The sequence below is a fragment of the Molothrus ater genome, chromosome 6 (genome assembly GCF_012460135.2).
Source record: "Molothrus ater isolate BHLD 08-10-18 breed brown headed cowbird chromosome 6, BPBGC_Mater_1.1, whole genome shotgun sequence".
In the NCBI taxonomy this organism is placed as follows: Eukaryota; Metazoa; Chordata; class Aves; order Passeriformes; family Icteridae; genus Molothrus; species Molothrus ater.
This window is the reverse complement of record NC_050483.2, coordinates 50691472-50709867: the sequence shown is the minus strand read 5'-3', so window position 1 is coordinate 50709867 and position 18396 is coordinate 50691472. Positions and strand designations below refer to the sequence as shown.

General features: G+C 42.3%; 1 protein-coding gene across 7 annotated transcripts in view; it reads right to left on the bottom strand.

The window, feature by feature from the left end:
• The window catches only part of EVL (Enah/Vasp-like), a 147450-nt gene that overhangs the window by 44386 nt on the left and 84668 nt on the right, over nt 1-18396 (bottom strand). The window lies entirely within an intron of this gene.

Genomic DNA, 18396 nt, shown 5'->3' with positions numbered 1-18396 from the left:
GGCACAGAGCCCAACATGCCTGTGGTTTTGACTATGACCCGTGGAGCAAATTATATGAAGATCTGCAAGCCACAACAGTTTAAGTAGAATGATAGTGAATTTATCACAGGGTGAAAAAATAGATTTTTGGGGTTTTTAGAATGGAGGTTCAGGGGGCAAGATGGAGGAATCTGGGCGTGTCCAGCCTTTCTCCTTCTTCTTCTTGGCCTCCATCTTCTGCTGTGATGTTGGCACTTTTAGATTGGTTTAGAGTAGAAGCTGACTGTCTAACAAAGGTGATAGGTATTGGAAAGTAATTGTAAATATTGTACATGTAGTTTTTAGTATAAAGACATAACACTGCCCCAGGGGCAGGCAGAGTGCCTGGAACTGGTCCTGAGCAGACCTTGGCAGGACAGGAGAAAGAATTTTATAGATAAGATACAATGAACAACCTTGAGACCGAGAAATGAAGAGCTCTGACTCCTTCTTCGACCGCCAGGCTGGGAAAAGAGACTTTCTAACTTATCTCGGGCTCACTCTGATCAGCAAGAGACCCCAAGAAACAAGGACACAAAGGACAAAAAAGCAAGGAAAGTGCCCCATCCTCCTGCTAGTCCCCTGAGCAGCTCATCACTCCATCCCATAAAACCTGACACACACTTAACCAATACTCTACACATTATGACCAAGCTTGCTTTACATGGTACCATGGACTAAAGATCCCCACTTCTCCAGAAAGCACCAGGAGACAAAATGCTGCTGGAGCCACAGCAGGTCTGCTACCTGCTGCTACAAAAATATAATGTCCTAATAAACCAATTATTAAATCCAGCTTGCCCCATTAAACTTGCAATATGCACTTGTTCTAAGACAGCACAACAAACCACCACCAATCCTCTTTGCTGAAATACACCATCCCCTTGTCTGGATCTTCTCAGGAGAAAGAAAAAAAAAGAGAAATAAGCATAAATCCCACACTTTACAACTGGAAAATAAAACAAAATATAGGTGTAATTGCAGATCTGCCTTCTTTTATGCTGAAATTCATTATCTAATGGCTCCATAAATCTCTTTACGTAACTCAACTACTTTGCACTCAAAGGCAGAGGTGACCAGACAGGTCAGCTGAGTTAGGAAGAGGAGAAAGCCTCTCATGCAAGAAGCTTTAACACAGGTCATTCAGAAGAAAAACTTAAAAACTTGCATGCTATGATCATCTCATGTCCCACTCTCACTCTTCAGTAGGAATAAATTGCATTTTATAAACATCTCAACAGACTGGACTTCCACCAAATGTGTAAATCAGAGGTGACTGCACAAAGTCAGTGCATTGTGCCAAGGCCATGCAAGAGAAGCAGACCTGTGAGAGTTATAATAAACAGGAACTAAGAATCACACATTAAAAAAAATTGCAATTTTGGCTACTGTGCAACTACTCAGTATTAACATTAGCTAACTTCTTCTGGATGTACAAATATTTTATCTCATTGTGGTCCCTTTGAACCTTATCCATTCTGTGGTTGTGTCCTTGTGTCATTCCCTCTTTCAATGCACCCAGTGAAAGTACTGATATCTACTTTAGCAGCCATGAAGCTGTCTAATTAATAGTTATCATTACTACATTAAAAAATAATAGCTTAAAGATATAAGCAGCAGAGGGCTACATGCAATTATTTTTATTTTGAAGAAGTGGCACTGAAAAACCCAGAGCAGCTGCTCAAGGCAGGGCTTGGTAGCACTGAGGGCTTTGTAAGCACCATTATTCACATGATTGTTTTACTTCCAGTGAGTACTTGGGTTGATGGCAGCCCAGATCACCCCTTCCAGAAGATGCAGCTGAGCCAGCTGGAATTTTATAAACTGGAATTTTAGAAACTGGTCTTTTATAAAAAGCTTCCTAAGGGGAATGTGAAGAGAGACATTGACTTAAGCAGTCAGACACAGTGCTCAAATGAGATGCTGAGGAAAAGCTGGCACCTAAACACAGACCAGTGAATCCCAGTGTGACCAGGGACATCCCATGGCATGAAGAACACTCTGGGAAAAGAGTGGGATCTCACCTCAAATCTGTCACAAAACCTCACATCGCCTGAGGCTGGTTTGCCTCCCTGCTCACACAGCAACAATGCACCAAGCTGCCCTGGACCACAAATCCAGGGGTCAGGCAGATCCCAGCCTGAGGCAGGAGATGGCTTTACCCACAGCCCATGTCACCCATCTGCCTGGCACCACAGTGTGAATCACACCTGTCTGCTATCAAAGATTTGCTAAGCAGAGCTTGAAATACCAATGTGACACACAAAACTCCTCAGTTTCAATGTTAAATACCACTTTGCAGGGGGTAGTACCTCTTGAAAGTCAGGAAAGTGCCCATCCCAAATAGGGAATGGGCATAGGGGTATGGCAAAGAGTGTGGTGTCCCACAGGAGCAGCTACACCAAAACCAGAACACAGAGGCTCTTTTGAACCTCTCACTCAGGTCAGATGTCCTCTGCAGCAATACTTAGCTGGTGAGATGTGAAAGGTTTATTAATTCCTCACCTATTCTAGCAAAGCAGCTCTGAGGTCCAGGTGTGGAGATGCCTGTGAGCAGCAGGATGGGCTGCTGGTGTCACCTCCTCACCACTGACACCAGCTGGACAGGTATTTACTTTTTACCATTTAGGCCAAAGTAACACAGGTTCACATCACAGAGAGAGGAGATTGTAATGTGTAGTACTAAAAAATTGTAATAGAACCCTAGGGGCACCAGGGACACCAAATATTCACACCTTCTGTGGCAACATGACATATTATTAAAACATATTGTTAGAGACAAGCACTACTTTGTATTTAATAACTGGTTTGCTTTTTCCACCATATTCTAATACATAAATACAAAGGCACCTGCTGAACAGCTTTTTTCAAAAATTGTTTGCTTTTGGAGGTGATCCCTTAAAAGAAATTTTAGAAATGAACCATCTCTTGCAATCTTGGCATGAACAATTTGGTAGAAAGTTTTTTATATATATATATAATTCCAGATATATGCTGGGCTACACTGGAAGAGAATAATTGTGGTAAAATTTCTTCTCTTGTATGTTCAGGCTTACCAGCTCAATGTTACTTTTCCTCAATATCTGGTGAAGGCTCCCTTGCTACATCCCTCTCACAAATATTGGTGGTAGCAGCACACCTCCTCCCAGGACCAAATATATATATATAGCAAGGGTAGGAGACCAGGCAAGAGCAATTCAGTGGAAGAATTGAGCCATGGAATACCTTTGAGACAGTTGTTCTATTTTTAATCAATCATCTTAGCTGAGATGAAAAACTGTGAAAGCAGCCATGAATAACACCTCAAGGAAATTTGGGGGAACAGACTCACAATATTATGAAAAAGTGATACACTGACACTTTAAATAGAGATGTTATGAAGTAGCAGGGTCACAGCAGTCACTTTCTATCATCAGTCACAACCACAACAGCCCTGACCGTGTTCATAAATCCTACAGTAACTCACATTTGGTGATATGGGAGCATTTTATCTCCTTTTCTAACTAGCACATTTTCCTGGTGAGAGCTAACCTCTCACTGAAATACCATGAAGCCCATTTCATACCATCAGCACATCCCATTACCCTCTGGCTGAACATTATTTTCACATTTTAATAATTCTTCTTGATGGGATGTCCAACAACTGAAAATCCACTTCCTTCACAGAAATTTTCTTTCCTTACCAAAGTATTGCATGAAATAGCTTTTCCCTCAAAATGCTTCCTCAGAAAATCCTCCTGCAGAAGAGGAGGCTGAACTGGGCACAGAGCAGGAGGGGTCTCAATCCTGCAAAGCAGCTCCTGTACCTGGCACTGAGCACTCAGGGCTCTCTCTAATGCTGGAATGGGATATCTGGAGGGGCTGTGGATGCCCCATCATGGGAAGTGTTCGAGTCAGGCTGAATGGTGCTTGAGGAAACTGAGCTAGGGGAAGGTCACAGAATCACAGAACCATTCAGGTTGGAAAAGACCCTGTTGTGGTATCAGCTGGGATAATTTTCTTCCCGGTAGCTGGGGAAGATTCAGTATGAGAGTAATGTGGATAACACAGATGCTTTGGCTGTTGCTGAGCAGTGCTCACCCTAAGTCAAGGACTTTCCAGTTCCCTGTGCTTTGCCAGTGAGGAGCTTCACAAGAAGCCAGGAGGGAGCACAGCCAGGACGGCTGATCCAGACTGGCCTGGGATATTCCACAGCATAACGTGTTGTGATCAGTACATAAACTGCTGGAGTTGGACTGGGAGGGGCTGACTGCTGCTGGGGGATGATTTCCCAAAGTCCCTTCACACTCAAGCTGTGATTCTATGAATAAAATTAGTGTATGGGTATGTTTGTATATTGTGTTGGTGTTCTGCAGATTTTTAGGAAGAAGTACACCAACGTTTTCTGCACTCCTGGTGTGGGTGCTCACTTTGCAGAAGGCTGGTGTGCTGCTTCCAGCTGCCATCCAGGTAATTTTCTTCACAGTAGTTAGTATGGGGCTGTATTTCAGATTTGTGCTGGAAATGCAGTTGATAATACAGGAATGTTTTAGTTGCTGCTGAGCAGTGCTCACACAAAGCCTCTCACCCCTACCCCACCAGTGAGCAGGCTGGGGGTGACCAGGGAGCTGGGAGGGGACACAGCTGACCCAAGGGGTGTTCCACACTACCAGGGGTCATGCTCACCAACAAAACCAGGGGGAAGGTTGGCCAGGGGTTGCTGCTGGAGCACTGGCTGGGCATCACCCCACTGTTTTCATTTTTATCACTCTTTCTTTAGTTTTATTTCTCTCTCTGTGTCATCTTTCCCTTCCATTACCTTTTTTTTTTGAGAGATGGCTCTGATGGTGACTGCAGTGATGGGGTGGCATGGGAAGCTGGATCCACACACCCCCCTGAGACAGGGGACATGAAGCACCATTCCCTGAGGGCACCAGTGACTTTAAAGGGCAGGCAGCTCTGCTTTGTCTCACCAATTGTAAACTTTATTCCCTATGGAGTCAGAATGACCTTTAATTTCTTTGAAATAAAAATCTGTGCAAATATGGTGACTAATTTGCATGCACAATGTGATATCTATTTATATATCCATTCCAAATACGAAAGGATATTAACGTATTGGAGTGGGCACTTCCATCTGATAAGATACAATTTCACTGCAATTCAGCATAGAAATCCATCAGAAAATCTCATAACTCTCAAAACGGCTATCTGTGTTTAATTCACACAGGGCATGGCATAAAGCCTTAATCTGACATGCAAATGAACATAAATCCCTGCATAATACTCTCTCTACACAATCATCATTGTAAATGTGCCCTCATCTTTAGTAACTCAAAATTAAGATCTATTCTGACAGGACAAAGCCTTGCTGATAACTTCTGGGAGTCAGTTAATAAAAGACTTTAATCAAAGTCAGGGTCATGACAAAGGGCTCCTTTCCCTCTGCAAGGCATTTCAAGCTCACAAGGTGCAGCTGTTACCTCTCTTCTAGAGACAGCTTCATGCCAAGGATTCCTGGCTATTAAGACTGGCCATAGTCCTCTGATTTTTGGGATTTAATTCTTATCCCATGTCCTATGTGCCCTGCACATGGAGCCCTATAAAAATGCACCACCTGATTTGGTTCCCAAAGCATCTCCTTTCAGAACTGTATCTCCTGTGAAAATACACCATCCAAAACCAGCTGGTTTGGAGGGGGGAGGACTTGGTTGCTGTTCTTGTTGTTGTTGATTTGGTTTAGTTTTTGGTTGGTTGGTTTGTTTGGATGTTTTTTTGGGGGGGGGTGTTTGGGGTTCTTTTTTTGTGCTGTGCACATAGAAGCCAGCACAGACATTATGCTTCACCCTATCAGCTGGTCAAATTTTGGGTTTGCTCTTTTTTGAATTATAAGTCATTGATTACATGACCAGATCACTTAAATAAAAGCTCTGAAAACCATCCACTACTGACAGGGAGAAAAAAAGATTCATTCAAATTTGCTCCAGCCATCTACCCCGTTGATAAACCCATTGCAGAGGACAAACCCTGAACAACTTGGGCAATGGAGGAAGGAACCCCAGAGACTACTAGAGCTCATCCTTGAGTGCTCTCACGTTAACAGGAACTCATAGGAAGGGAAAACGTATTTCAGCTGAAAAAATGAAAGAAACTAAGATTTAACTGTAACTTCTGTAGGCACTGAGCTCAGTGAGAGGACTGAAATGTGCTGATGAAAGCCCAGTGAAAAACATTTCAAAATCTCCAAGCAATATTAAACTGGAAGAAATAAAACCACCTAATTTAAAGGCACAGATGTGTAGAAGACATAATCACTTTCTGAGTGTTGTAGAACAATTAAAATGAAACCCAAAAATCAGCTGATTAGCACGACAGATACCTTCAGAATCATGTGATATGATAAAAACCTCAAATATCCTACTGTAACTATTTCTCATGTAATATGAGAAAATACCAGTTTAATTTATGTAGTGTGAAAGCTGACAATATGTTCTGCAGTTTTGTTTAAATAGCTAATGTTCTCACATTAGCTGTAAATGAATTTTGACACTAAAAATAAATGTAATAAAAATAATGTGAAATCAAATAATTCAAGATACTGCTGACCAGGATTCATTGCTGCCTTACTGTTCCTAGTGCAGCCATGAAAAATGAACTTTTGGTAGAATTTTTGGGTTTAATTTAAAATTCAGTTTAAAAACAATGTTTGAATTTGCACAGAAATGTATGGAGGTTTGATTCTCATTAAAAAATATTCCTTTTCTTTAAAAATATCACAATATTCCCTCTCATCTTAAAAATAAAATGTGTCCTTTTAGTTTTGTAATTTGCCATGAATTTGGGCTTCAAAATGGAAACACAAAAGAATGTTTAGCTTGAATTTCTCTTTATTTTGGATCAGAAAGCTGGGGCTTTCTCATTGCCTTCACAATAACCAAATATGGTAATTTACATGATGTGCATTTAAAAACCAAAAGTGAAGCAAAATGTAATTTCAGAACAAAAAATACATACTTCATCTTTTAAGGAAGGTTGAAAGTTCAATTTTGATTTAGTAAAATAAAAACTACAACCAAATGTAACCCATTTCTGGGGAAAAAAATTGGTTTCCATTAAGAGAACTTTGAAAACCCCTGGTGTGGACTTCTCAGTGAGCTCCCCAGGCTGGAGGCACCTTAGGAGTGCTCCAGAAGAAAAGCCCAGTTGGTGTGTCTGGTCTGTAATTTACCTTGAGAAGCTGCAGAGGCACTACAGGGGATGGGGGCCATGGCAGTGAAATGTGTGAGCAGTCCTGCCTGCAGAGCAGCTGCAGCCCCTGCACCCCCAGCCCCACTGATGCGCCCAGTGCCGACCTCTGCAGCCCCACCAAGGTCACAGCTCTGCACACTGAGGTTTTTGCAATGGTTTCTCACTGTAAAATAGCTTCCCTGTGTGTTAAAGCCTGCTGACCAAAGCTCCTGCCCCCAGCTCAGCAGCTCACTTTGGGGGCTGTCTGCCTCTACAATGTTCTGCACCATTTGCAGCGTCAGGGAAAACATTATTTAAAAATACAGCGGTGCTGAAAGACCTGACTGCAATATAATGTGATGCAAGACAAGAAGTATATTCAGCATGACCCTTGTTGGGCAATTTCTGGACACACCAGTAAACTCTGACAAGCAAAAAGAGGTGATTTGGGGGTGCACTCACAGGCTGATGAGATAATGTAAAGCCAGCCAGGGGCAATCTCGCCTGTGAGAAAATCATTGCAGTAGCAGTAAAACCCCCACAGTTCCTCTGTGCTCTCACAGAAATGTTACAGCACAGACCAAAAACAAAGAAATCAAATGCCAGATCATCTGAAGAGCCAAATATCTATTTTCAAGCTTTAGCTCTGAAGCTGAAATATCTTATTTAGAGTAATCAGAAAGGTCAGAGAGATGAGAAATAAAACAATCAGCAGGAAGCATAAGGCACATTTCCCTTTGGATCCTCACCTCTCTTACACTTCTCAAATCCCTCTTCCTTCCACAAACTAGGGATAAATTACTCATTTATCTGAGTCAGGAGTTTTCCTGCTGACTCTGCCAGAACCAAGATTTCTCTTGGTGCCTTCTGCCTCCACTGCAGAACCAGAAACTTGTCCACACTCTCGGGCCATGCATCTCCAGAGCCTCTGGCTCCCTGCATCCCTCCACCTCTCCATCCCTGACCCTCTGGTACCCCTCCTGCTGCACTGTGCATGGTAACTCTTGCCAGCCTTTGCATTAGATGTGCCACCCTTGTTAGTCATCACCAGCACTTAGTGCTTTGGCAGGCTCCAGAGGACACTGAAAGGCTCTCTCCTTTTGTCCAAGTTCAGTTAGCCCTGCTGTTTTGCTGATTCAAAATGTTTTCTTTTGCATTTAGCAAGGATCCTGTAAGATCTGCTGGCAAAGCATCTTGAGAAGTGAAACTGCAATGTATGTGTTTGTAAATGATGCAGGGGAACCTGGGGACCCAGATTCAAATGTGCAGAGTCATTTCTATTGTGGATGCCAATGGTTAGCCAAAAAAAGAAAAAGCAATACTCCATAATCTAAAATGCCGTAGAAGGGATATCCATTACATTTCAGGACAATCCATATTCAAATGGATTTCTGACAATGGATTTCTGACCCAACCTTCTGAACGTCCTCGTGCTCCTGTCTGCAGAACACCAGAGCAGCACACAGGTACTTGCAGCCATGCTCCTCAGCCTGCCACGCTGCAGGAAATGCACCATTTCTTGACAAGAACGAGCAATCCACACTTAGCAAGTTCAAGAAGTCAAAAGAGGTGATAACCTCAGTGACTTTGGCCCCAAGTTGATTTTTAAAGGTGTGAAAAAAGCCCAAATACTCTTCGGTTCACCTCTCCCAGCGTGCTGGATGGCAGAGCTGATGCTCTCACAGCTTCCCAGGCGCTGCTCTAGCCACCAGAGGGAGTCCCTGGAAACCAGCACTGGAGGAAGCAGAGTTAAAATTCCTGTTTTCTACTGAGATCTCCGGAATACTAATCAAGACCAACAGATAAAGCAATCCATGCAAATCTGATTGACGGTGATTGCTTGGCAGGGTTTGGCTTTTTTGTCAGCAGAGGTGGAGCAGAATTTCAAAGGCGCCATCAGGACGCGAATCAGGCTGTGTCCTCCTCAGCTGCGCAGCTGAGCACGTACAAGGGCAAGGGCTGGATGCTTGGAGGACTAAAATCCCCTGTTAGGAGATGACTTCCTTCCTGAGCTGCAGCAGAGCCCCACACTGCTCCATTCCATCACTCGGTTTGCTCCCTGCTGTGTGGCAGGGACTGTGCAGCTCGTTGGGCCAGCAGCACAGGGCTGCAGCCACTCACCTCCCTGCCCCAAAATGCACTTATTGTAAACTAGCTGCCTAGCATTTAAATGGCTGCAGTTGAGTTAAATGAATCCCATTTTCAGCTGTGTTGCTTCACTGGCATTAACTGGAGTCATTGCCACAGGGCTCTGAGATTCTGCTTGCAGAAGGCAACACAACCTCGAGCTTTCCACTCCCTGACTTGGTGAAAGAGAAGATGCTGGACGGCCACAGAGGGTCACCTAAGAAGGCCATTGGCAGACTTTGTGTGAGCTGCCCAGGGATTACCAGCCAGCAGGAGAAGCTGCTGTACATGCTTTGCAGGCAGCAGCATATGGGGATTCACTGGAATTAAGCAGACTTTCCCCTCAGCTGAGCCTGCTGCCCAAGAGGGTTCCAGGGCTCTGCCCCACCTCCCCAGCTGCACCACTGGCTGTCCCTGCACAGTCCCCTGGTCCTAACACTGCTTTTTGACCAGGAGCACCTTTCTAGTGAGTGCTGTTTGCACACTGAACTATGGCACATAATGGCAGCATAGTTTAAAAAAGAAATTTAAAATACTACCAATTTTATCAGTGAAAAATCCTCGTAGCCCAGCAGCTTATTCCTGACTTCAATCTATATATGTGTGAATATCATCCTAAAAAAATACGAATATCTTCCAAAAAAATGTGAATATCTTCCTAAAAATCCTCTTAGCCCAGCAATTTATTCCTGATTTCAATCTATATATGTGTGAATATCTTCCCAAGTTCACTTCTGGTATAAAATAAAAAAAAGATTGCATGTAAAAAGCCCATCTGTTTTCAGAGCTCAGGCAGGCAGAAAAGTGAAAATCTGATGTGTACTGCTCATGTGATCACACATATGGACATGCACAACACACATGTGTTCCTGGGAGTTCTCACTGACTGTCCTAAGGAAATCCACAGAGCACCACTAAAAATAAACCTTATGCACATTAGTTTTCAGGTCCCTAATTTATTATTGTTAAACCAGAAGTTTAATTATCATTATAGTTACTAATTAATTACACCATAATTAGAAATCATTAATTCATTAATAAGAAAGTAAAAAGATAGTAAAATTGTCAGGGACCAAAGAAAGGTTAGCATCAATCTGTGCAGTCAGATTCTTAGCATCAATCCTGTGCAGTCAGTGATGAGAAAGAGAGGGAGAATGGGATGAATTTTGCCTTTAGGGACACGTAATACACAACTGACTGTTACTGTTACTCTGTTACTGTTTCTTGACCACACAGAGATCCCACCCAGCTCAGGTACAAAACCCAGTGCTACAGATGCTGATAGTTCTACTCCCACTGACAGGAAAATCATGGTCACACATTACTAACTGCTAGGAGTGGGATCACAGCTAGGGGAGTAGATGAGTTACTGTGCAGGGACAAACTATTACAGAGTCTGGCTCTTAGCTGAGGATACAGAAAGTCTATTAAATAAAAAGAAGCAACCAGAGCCAGGCTGGATGGAGCTTTGAGCAACTTGATCTAGAGGAAATTGTACCTGCCTATGGCAGGGGGCTGGAACTAGGTGATCTTTAAGGTCCCTTCCAACCCAAACAATTCTATAAATGGTCTCCAAATGAACACTTGCCAAAATCTTGCCTATACTGCTTGCACATAAATTACTGGACTTGTTATATTTTGATAATTAATTTTTTTCCTAAGCTAATATATTCTTCTGCCACTGACTATAGTCTAGTGAAAAAGCCACAGCGAATCTTCTATCACTGAGCTCTGGGAACTTCTCCAGCTTGCACTACACTCAGATAAACAGGGGTTTGAAGGCAATGGTGCAAGGGAATCTTGCTAGCACAAATCAACGTGTGCAAGTCTCTCTTAAATCTCTCAACAATTTTGTTTCCCACACACAGTTTCCTTCCTGAAGTGGTTTTGATTTAGTGCAGAAGAGTTCAGCACAGCAAAAAGCATCAGCAAGAGACTCAAGAGCCTTTAGGTTCACAGTGCTTTTCAAAGAGCAGAGGCACCTTTTGTTGTTGCAGATGTTGGACAGCGGCTCCGGCTCTGAGCAGGGTTCGATGGAGTCCTGCAGGAAAGGCCTGAGAGGCACACAGGCAGCATGTCATGGGTCTTTATCTGCATAACACTGTGAGAGCACTTCAGTGCCCTGGAAAACTTTCTGCTGTGGATCCCTACCATCTGGGGGACTGAAAAACTGAGCTGAAAAAATGCCTACTTCGATAGAGCAGAATAATTAAATAACGGTTTGATACTTCCTGACAGATGAATAATTCCAATGATATTTATAGTTTTAGCACTGGAAGGAGTCTGTAATCCCAGTTTATCTATTCACCAGCAAATCAATTCACCTCCTGGGCTCCAGTCAGCTAATACAGAAGATTAACCAGTTTTACTCACTGCTTCTCCTGGCTGGGCCAACTTCTTTCAGTTCTGGTTTGAAACATGTTTCTCTTAATGTGAAGTGTACCCAGGTTCCTAGAAGTTGGTTAGAGCCTAATGCTAATAATGCAAGAGTTGTAGGTTCCATTCCTGTATGGGTCATTCACTTCAGAGTTGGACTCGATGATCCTTGTGAGTCCTTTCCAACTCTGATCCTGTGAAATGTCATATATCCAAATAGGAAGCCCAGGTTAACCTGAGAAGAGGGCACCTGAGCAGTCTGGCAGGCAGGGGAAGCCTGCAAGTGAGTGCCTATTATTCCAGGAGAAGTTTGGTTATTTTGGAAAGATGGGCAGAGGCCTTGTACTGGGACTGTCGTTCCCCCCCAGCACAGGAAGAAGTTTTGGGAATTAAACACAATGCATGGTCCTGTGGCTGAGCTGATATTGTACAGATGGGGTCACAAGGGACTCCTGCCCTCACAGCCTTTCACTGGCTGCTGCAGGAAAATAAATTCCCACCTGGTTTGCTGGGTAACAGCTCATCCCTGTCCAACTGGCAAAGGAAGGAATGTATTTCTAGAGTAAGCAATATACTAAAAGATTCTGTATGTCACGTGGACCTTTCTGGAACAGTTTCAGTGATAAAGCAATGCAGCAGATGAAAGGAAAAAGCTCATAATCTTATTTGAATTTTCCCTCCCTCTTCATTGACTTACAAAGCACAGCAATTTAGATCAGAAACCCCCCTATCTGCAGAACATTTCTGAGTGACTAAAGTTGATACTGAAACTGGTGTAGGCATGAGTCTGGAAACATTGTGAAATTTATTTCTCTAAACCTTTTTCTGGTGTTTTTGAAAGATGTCAGTCACCAAACAGTTATTCCCCTGGGAAAACATTTGTGTTTTAAAGAAACAGAATTTTCTTTTTATTTTTCACATGCACCCAATTAACCACTGCCTGCAGGCTGCTATTTGGCTAGCCCTAGGTGTCTGACCACATGGATCATATTTACACCAGTGAGTCCAAAAGTTTGCTGTTTACAAGTTCTCTATGCCTAGATTATAAATAGGAACAATGTCTGGAATGACTTGATCCAAAGACTTGCAGCAGAATGCATGCTTATGGTTCTGCAATGTCTGTGCCAGCTGAAGTTACACACATCTTTAAGTGTTATTAGCACTCTGAAAAGTTACATTTGCACAGAGTACACCACCTTAGGGCTTTATAATCTGCACCAACACACCTGATAGTGTGGGAAACAAGTCCACAGTGCAGCATGCAAAGCACCTTGCATGGAGCACGGATCTCTTTACCCCAGCACAGTTTTGGAACCAGCTGGCTGCAAGTGGGCATTGTGTTCTGTGGTGGGTCCCTTTCATTATTGATGAACTATTTTATGTATTATGCAGTGCTGTAATGAAGATGAAGTATTTTGTCTTCCCACACTGTGTCCTCTGTGGTGCTGGGAAGTCTTGGGGCAATATTATCAAATAAAACAGACACTGCTTTGTAGATGATGACTAAATTTCCCAGAAGTTACACTTTACTGACACTGAAAAACTGAGGGATGCAGGACTAGCTGTCAAAATGTTAATGAAAAAATACCGAGCTGAATATAATATTAGAAAAAAATATAAAAAACCCCGTGTACACTTTTGTCTGAAATCCAGTGCACCATAATCTTCACATACATCCTTCACTGACAGAAACCTTGCAAATACTTAGGGCATCTAACTAGGAGAGAGAATGTATGGCACATTCTGCCAGTTTGTCTGCTATTTGATGAATCAAAGCTTTATTCTTTTATTTCTCCATAGTGTTTTTCAAGGAACTTCCTCCCAGCAATGGAGACGTGTCGTCACTTCTGAAAGGATAAGAGCAGAATGACTGAAGGAATGGAAAAAGATCTTAAACTCCAAAGAACTTAAAAAAATCAAGGAGAAATAATCCACAGTGGTGGAAAAGGCAGCAGATCTTCTAACCAGAGGAAGAGAGTGAGGAGCAATCCTTCTGCCTGCTAAAACATCCTCCCTGCAGAGGTAAGGCAGGGTCTGAAGCTGAAGCCACAGGGCTGAACTCTGCACCCTCCATGACCTATGTCTGTATTGTGTAGTCTGTAAGACACTTAGAACAAGAAAATGGCTTTCTTACAAGGAATAAATAAAGAAATAAATCACTATTAATCTTCTTCAAACCTCTCTCCTCTTTCAAGCTTTCCTCCAAATTCTCTGTTCTTAGTCAGATAAGGCAGCTGACCTCTAACTGTGATTAACTCTGCACTGAGCTCTCTGCAGAAGGCATTTCAGCATGTGGTGTTTACATTTAGAAATGGAATTTTCATACATTGTAAGTCAACAATAACTATCTAAGTCCCCAGGGCACGGACATCAGAAGAAAAGCATAAGTTCACAGTACATTATATTCACTATGTCACAGGCAGCATTTACCAGCAGCACAAATCAGAGTATTAATTCTTCTCTGAGAGGTACCAAGTCTTTAAGCCATGGAAGCCCAAGATGCCCTCAGAGCTGGTCATGCCAAGCCACAAAGTTGAACCACTGTCCCCTGATGTGACATAGGAACATGCAGGTGTTGCCAGCAACCAGTTGGGACTCAATGTCTGCAGTGAGCAAATAAGGAAAGAAAAAGATGAAGAATCCCTTTGCCCATCCCCAGAAAACTGGGAACAAGAAAGGAGAGAAAATAGTCTCATTCCCTCTCTCTTGGAAGTGTAAGCACCCCCTGGGAGAGGCACTGAGACTACAGGCTCCATTAAGCCCTGCAGAAAGTTACCTTCATTACAGGCACCACTGCCTTTCCTACAATTATGGCAGGGAAGAACTTGCCCACTTTAGCTTACTAATGTTCTCATGTTATGTCCTGCTCCAATAACCATGCTGCCCTGCCACCAGCCATGGCATTTGGCAAATCTAAGAGGATGTAAGCCCTGAAAAACAAGAAACATCAAACACCTGTGGGCAGGATCTGTGCACAATTCTTCCACAGTCTCCTGGGGCAGGAAGGGGTGATGCTCTGCCCCCAGCGAAACCTGGCTGCAGATGACAAAGTAAGCTGGTGACACACTACCTTGTACCAGGTAAGTTATACCAGCAAAAGGTCTGGCTTCTCAAAGTGGACATGCATGAAAGAAAAACAATTTAATGGCAAGTTGTTTGTCATATTAATGATCTTACTAAATGACACCATTAAAGCACTGTAAGCAAGAGATTGATAATGAGCAAGTCAGTGTTATCGTTTGCTCTCATTTTGCAGGCTGGCTCAGAACCAACATTTCTCCTTTTGTTTGTAAGGAAGAACAGATTAAAGAGATGTATAAGGAAATCAAATTAATTGACAAATTAATAGGCACATAAAGAAGCTGGCAGGTAAAAAACTGTGATTCAGTGAGGCAGCTGTCAACCTCTAAAGGAAGGATGGTGCATATTTGTAATATTATTTCGGTTTAAGTCCCATTTTATCTGATTTTGGATTACCCCTGACCTAACCATCAGCATCCTTACAAAGCACAAGAATGACCCAGGTTTGTGTTCACCTCTTTCAAGGCTTGCTTTGCCCACCCTGGGGACATGCACTGGGAGAAGCTCCCACCACAGCACTGAGAACATGGACACCTGTAAGGTGGCCAGCCATCCCCATGGGTAAGAGTATGGGCACATCCACTGCAGAAACATACCAGAGAGAGAGTTTAGGCTATGGCTTTTCTCCCAACTTTTGCAAACTCTGGGGTGTCACACTCTGGGAAGACACCTGCCCCAGCACAGATCTTCACATATAACCTGGGTAAACACAGTCTGGCTGTAGGATCTGACTCAACCCATTTAACCTTTGGCATTTAACAAAGCACTTGGTTTAGTTTTCACTCATGTCCCATGCAGTCAGGACAGAGAGATCAGTGCTTGTGGTTGTTCTTGGGCACTGCAGTTTCTCACATGAAGAAGGACAGTACAGTAATTCCCATCACTAGCTCATAACTGTCTGTTCATTTGAAGTGACCCAGTCATTTGAAAGTCATCACTACCCAAAAATTATTTCCAACTCCCCTAAACATAGACTACTACCATTTTTTCCAAACTAATTCAGCTTAACGCCCCATTCAAACCTCACACCATTACTTTGTGCCAAGACCAGTTATTTTCCCAAATGTAACAGTACCCTGACTCCACAACTGCTGAAGACATGATGCAGTCTCACATCCACTGCTGTAGTCTACCATGATTAATTTTAGTTTATGGAAGTGGGTGGTAGAATGAAGGGAGAAGCAGCCATGGAAGCCAGAATCTATTCAACTATGGGAGGATCAGCAGTATCAAATGTAATAATGTCTCAGTGGGGAATGTGGGAAAAAACTAAACATTAGAAACAGCCTGTGCCAAATAGTGCACACAGCATATTCCAACTTCAGATCAGCAGATAGGGTTTGCTGCCCTGAGAATGGTGCAGAGGGAGCCTCTGTTTCACTCTGTGGTTTTGGTTGAGCTTTTTATGAGTGTATGAGGAGTTCTGGGTATACAAATGCACTCCTTAAAGCTGCCATCCATCTGCACAAGTACATGGGCACCTTTAATACATGGATGCATAGATATAATAAATATGTTTTTTCCCTAATGATTTTTCCATATGAAAAAAGCAGACCCTAATGCAGCATGCAGGCAGCAGAAAGGATGGAGTATGCAGGAAGTGGCAGTGCCTGAAAAGATATATGCATATGTGTGTTTGTGTGAATTCCTATCACATTAATTCATGCCCACAAAAGCTTAAGGGCTATAGAAGCCTGGAAGAGCAGATGTGAAAAACCCTTTTACACCTTATATCCATTATGTACTTTTGCTGCCAATTTGCATGCTGACATCACTGCAGTAATGGGAAAACTTATGATGATATAAAAAGCTTCATTCTAATCCATTATCAATGTGTAGCTAATATCAAAGAGAAATACCTCTGCGAATAAATTCCATAATTAAAAAAAATGAAAAATGAGTGTTTCTAGAATTTGTTTCATACAATCAGAGGGTTAAAAAAAAAAAACCACCTGAAATTCCCTTTAATCAAAATTTCAATTTTTGACAAGTTCAGCTGTAAAGAATGGGACAACTGGCAATCTTTGAAACTTATTATTATGAGACAAAAAGGGTTGCTGAAGACTGAATGTTTACCAGACCATTCTTTTTTGTCCAGAAAATAAAATTTTTTATCTGTGACCCAATTAATGTCTTTGAATGTGACAACTACAAACTCTAAATACAAGCTCTTCAGCATGGACTGGATTTTAAACCTGTACAGCATCTAAAGCACACTTTTGGTGTGCTACAGAAATGAATTTTAAAATACAAAAAAAAAATCAAAATGCAAATTATTGCGGGCTGTATATGCATAAACTTCTCAGAAATTTAATAAGCTTTTCAAGTGCTCAAAATACTTCCTTAAAAATACCTGTTGTTCATTGCTAGGTATTGCTAACATAATTTAAGGCAGTTTCTTGTATTCTTACCCTGAGACTTGTTTTTCCATAAGGCATCTCCCTGAAGCAAACTCAAAATCCTGCAAAAACCTCACTCCCTTTGACAGGAAGAGACAGATGGGGAAAAAAACAACCCAAATTTAAGGGCTTTTGGAAGAAAGGCAGACTCATCACAGACACTAAACCAATCACTACACCCAGACCATAGTCAAAATACACAGATTTGGAGGTCTAAAAAGGGTGGGCAGCCAAAGAGCTCTGTATTCTTCAGACTTTTGTGAGTTTGGGACTGGTGAATCTTGGCCAGATTTCCTCATGAAATCTCCTACTGTGGCACAACTACAGCTGAAAATGTTCAAGATGAAGAAAGCAGAATTAAGTCCTCAGTACTTCTAAATATAGATAAGAATTAGAAATATGTCTTGATTTTTGACGAGTTTTGCATTTGCCAGCTTAATAGAACAGAAATAGCAAAATAAAAAAAAAATCTGAACTCTTACATTAAAGTACACCTTTTAGTAAGACATATTTGTGTATTGAAGATTGTCAGGGGACAACCTCCCGCTGAAGAGCTGCTGTCCATCACCAGTGAACACTGCAGTGAAACCTGGATGGCAGCACATGATGCAAACCTTGACTCATCATGTTTGCAAAAGGAAAATAGGGCTGTGGTGTGTGTTTTTGCAGGAACAAAAAAAAAAGACACCACACAAGGACTGTTCTGTTCCCAGCCCAGGAGCTGCAGAGAGGTCATAAACGTGTAACTGAGGGCAGTGCTTCATCCAGATACCACAAACCAGAAACTGGTTTCCACTGAGAAGCCAGGACTTTATTTTGGCCCCAGTTCAAGCTAATGCAATGACAAATTCACAGAACAGCAAACTTCACCACAAAATTCTTTTAGAGTCAATATAGTATTCAATAGCCAAGGTGCCCCACACTCCTCTTTTGGAAAGCTGACCTACAAGAGCCAACGGCTGAAGCTGGCCCAACACATTGGAAATACCAGCTGAGTCCTATCCTGTCAGATTTTGCTAATTTTACGTCAGATTTAGCTTCTGATTTACTTAAGGGTTGTAGCTTCTGTTTTTTTCTGGTTTTTTACTTCAGATTTTAGCTTCTGTTTACTTAAAGTTTTATTCTGCCATCTCATATGTAAAACAACATCCACATAAATCAGTGGGGCTCCCTGCCTGCTGAGGCATTC